Here is a 3,592-nt window from a genome sequence, read left to right as displayed (position 1 = left end):
TGAAAACAAAAACAAAAACAAAAACAAAAACAAAATAAATGCATGTATTAGTATTTATGAGTAGTGCTGATGGTTATACTTGTGGACAGATGATGTTTTCTTCTTGCACATGTATCAAGCACTGAACAACTAGATTTCCTCCTGAGAAAAAACACTTTGTGAAAATCCATTTGCTTTTCTGCTGTTTTGTACCCTGTCTAACTTTTAAATAATTGTCTCTTGTTTGCAAGTTTGCTAATCCCACAATTATTTTTTTTCTGTACTACCTGCTCACACATCACCATGCAGATTCTTGCAGCTCATTATAGATTAGAAAGCACTTGGCCATAAATCGTGGAGCTTCTACAATGTGCTCATCTAATCCCCATAGCAGCCATTGTAGAGGATACCATTCTTATCTTCATTTTACAGATGCAGAAACTGCTCAGAGTGGGTAAGTCACTTGCTCAAGGTCAAACAGCTAGTAAGGGAAAGGACCAGAGTCTTGAGTTTGTCTGGTTTCAAAGTTTATACTTCCATAAAACAATAACTCAAAGCACTATAAAAGAAAACAGTTTATCCTTCCACTGCACCAGGCTGTGGAATGAGTGAGTGAATATCTGTTGCTATAGAAAACATAAAGTAGGCAACACTCCATATGGAAAAAAAAATGCCTTTTTAAGTGTATTTTGTTTTGTTTTGTTTTGAGACAGAGTCTTGCTCTGTTGTCCATGCTGGAGTGCAGTGGCACAATCTCAGCTTACTGAAACCTCTGCCTCCAGGGTTCAAGTGATCCTCCTGCCTCAGCCTCCTGAGTAGCTTGGGACTATAGGTGACCACAACTGGATAATTTTTAGTAGAGATGGCATTTCACCATGTTGGCCAGGCTGGTCCCTTACTCCTGACCTCAAGTAATCTGCCCATTTCAGCCTCCCAAAATGCTGGGATTACAAGCATTAGCCAGTGTACCTGGCCTTCAAGCATATATATATATATATATTTTTTTTTAGACGGAGTTTCGCTCTTATTACCCAGGCTGGAGTGCAATGGCGCGATCTCGGCTCACCGCAACCTCCGCCTCCTGGGCTCAGGCAATTCTCCTGCCTCAGCCTCCTGTGTAGCTGGGATTACAGGCACGCACCGCCATGCCCAGCTAATTTTTTAATTTTTTTTAGTAGAGACGGGGTTTCACCATGTTGACCAGGATGGCCTTGATCTCTTGACCTCGTGATCCATCTGCCTCGGCCTCCCACAGTGCTGGGATTACAGGCTTGAGCCACCGCGCCCGGCCTTCAAGCATATTTTTAAATGATTGTATTCAACAGCCACAGAGTCCGACCCACAGACATGACTGCCATATAGTTCAGTAAATGATAAGCCAGGGCTACTAATAGGATCTGCAACGTAGCAGATGCCCAGTAAAAACTAGTTGAAACAATGAACAAAACTCTGCCTCGTGGTTTTGGTGGTTTGAGAAAAGACTTCATAAAGGAAGTGACTTTTGAGTCAAATCTTAAAGAATGAATGAGTATGCATCTTTTGGGGAAGGTTAAAAAAAAGAATGCATGAGTCTGCCCAAAGGAAAAGGGGATGTGTGGAACAGATTTTAGAGTCAAAGAGCAGAGCACCAGACAGGAAGTAGGGTGCTGAGGTCAGGGAGGAGCAGCAAGAACTTCTTCCTTCCTCCCTGTAGACTGGTGCCTGGTGTGGTTTCTAGGTCTTACAATCTTTGGAATATTCTGGTTTGGAAAACTTGACTTTATACCCATTTCTACAGCCTAAGAGTCTTTCTGTTGTGAAAAAGCGCTAAGCTTCAAGGGCTGAGTCTAGATGTTTTGTTTTGGGGCTGGAGGACCGGTGTGGATGGTGACCAGTCCATTTTAGGTATGCCAGTCTGATGTGGGCATTGTTTGCTATAAATGTCTGCTCTGACTTTGGGAGGCTGAGGTGGGCAGATCATGAAGTCAGGAGTTCAAGACCAGCCTGGCCAACATAATGAAACCCCGTCGCTACTAAAAATACAAAAATTGACAAGGTGTGGTGGCTAACACCCGTAGTGCAGCACTTTGCGAGGCCGAGGCAGATGGATCTGAGGTCAGGAGTTCGAGACCAGCTTGACCAACATGGTGAAACCCCATCTCTACTAAAAATACAAAAGTAGCCAGGTGTGGTGGCATGCACCTGTAATCCCAGCTACTCAGGAAGCCGAGGTGGGAGAATTGCTTGAACCCAGGAGGTGAAGGTTGCTGTGAGCCGAGATCATGCCATTTGCACTCTAGCCTGGGCAACAAGAGTAAAATTCTGTAAAAAAAATAAAAATTTAGCTGGGTGTGGTGGCAGGTGCCTATAGTCCCAGCTGCTTGGGAGGCTGAGGCACGAGAATTGCTTGAACGCGGAGGTTGCAGTGAGCTGAGATTTTACCACTGCACTCCAGCCGGCTGACACAGGGGAACTCTGTCTCAAAAAAAAAAAAAAAAAAAAAAAAAAAAAGCCTGCTCTGATTGCTCAGGTGTATGCTCTACCAATTGTTACATATTTTCAGTATCACCAGATAAAGATATTTTCAGGCAGGATTTTGTAATCCTTGTTTACAGTAAGGATTCATTTGAATATATTTTTTAGATCTGCTGCCCTCACCTTTGATAAATTTTCTTTTGCCTTTTGTTTTTGTGGATTGTGCATACCCAATTTCAGAAATTATGGTAGGCCAGGCATGGTGGCCCACACCTGTAATCCCAGCACTCTGGGAGGGATCACTTGAACCCAGGAGTTGCAGACCAGCCTGGGCAACATAGTGAAACCCTATCTCCACAAAAAATTTAAAAATTACCTGGGCATGGTGGTGCATGCTTGTAGTCCCAGCTACTTTGAGGTTAGAGGATTACTTGGGCCCAGGAATTCGAGACTTCAGTGAGCTGAGATGATGCCACTGTGTTCCAGTCTGTGCAACAGAGCAAGACCTTGTCTCAAAACAAAACAAAACACAAAACCAGGCAGGGCGTGGTGGCTAACATCTGTAGTCTCAGCACTTTAGGAGGCTGAGGTGGGAGGATCACTTGAACCCAGGAGATCAAGACCAACCTGGAGAACATAGCAAGACTCTGTCTCTAAAAAACCAAAACAAACAAACAAACAAACAAAAAGAAATGGTAATCTTAACAAGAAAAAAATGTATGCATAATTCTACCCATTCTGCACATAGATTTTGAAAGTTTTTGTTTCTTTCCAGGATACATCTTTTGAATACCACCATTCTGCCACTGAGCCATACTCCTCCCGATGGATTTTTTTAAAATTGTGATTGTAAATTTAATTTTGAAAATTAATAGATATTCAGTGTAGAAACCTGGAGTCAACAGATGTATTAGGAAGAAAGTTATAACTCAAGATGGAGTAAAGGAAAAAAAAGAAAATAAGGAAGAAAGTTAATATTATTATTGTATAATTTACAATATTATTGTATTTCCTTCCAGTTTTGAGGATTTGATTAATCACACTACTTAGTACATGGTACTTTATCATCTTTGGTTGGTGACAATGTCACTTCTAAATTTTATTTTATTATATATATATAAATTTGAGAAAGAATCTCACCAGTCATCCAGGCTAGAGT

Source organism: Saimiri boliviensis, chromosome 11 (genome assembly GCF_048565385.1).
Source record: "Saimiri boliviensis isolate mSaiBol1 chromosome 11, mSaiBol1.pri, whole genome shotgun sequence".
Lineage (NCBI taxonomy): Eukaryota > Metazoa > Chordata > Mammalia > Primates > Cebidae > Saimiri > Saimiri boliviensis.
This window is presented reverse-complemented; position numbering follows the sequence as displayed.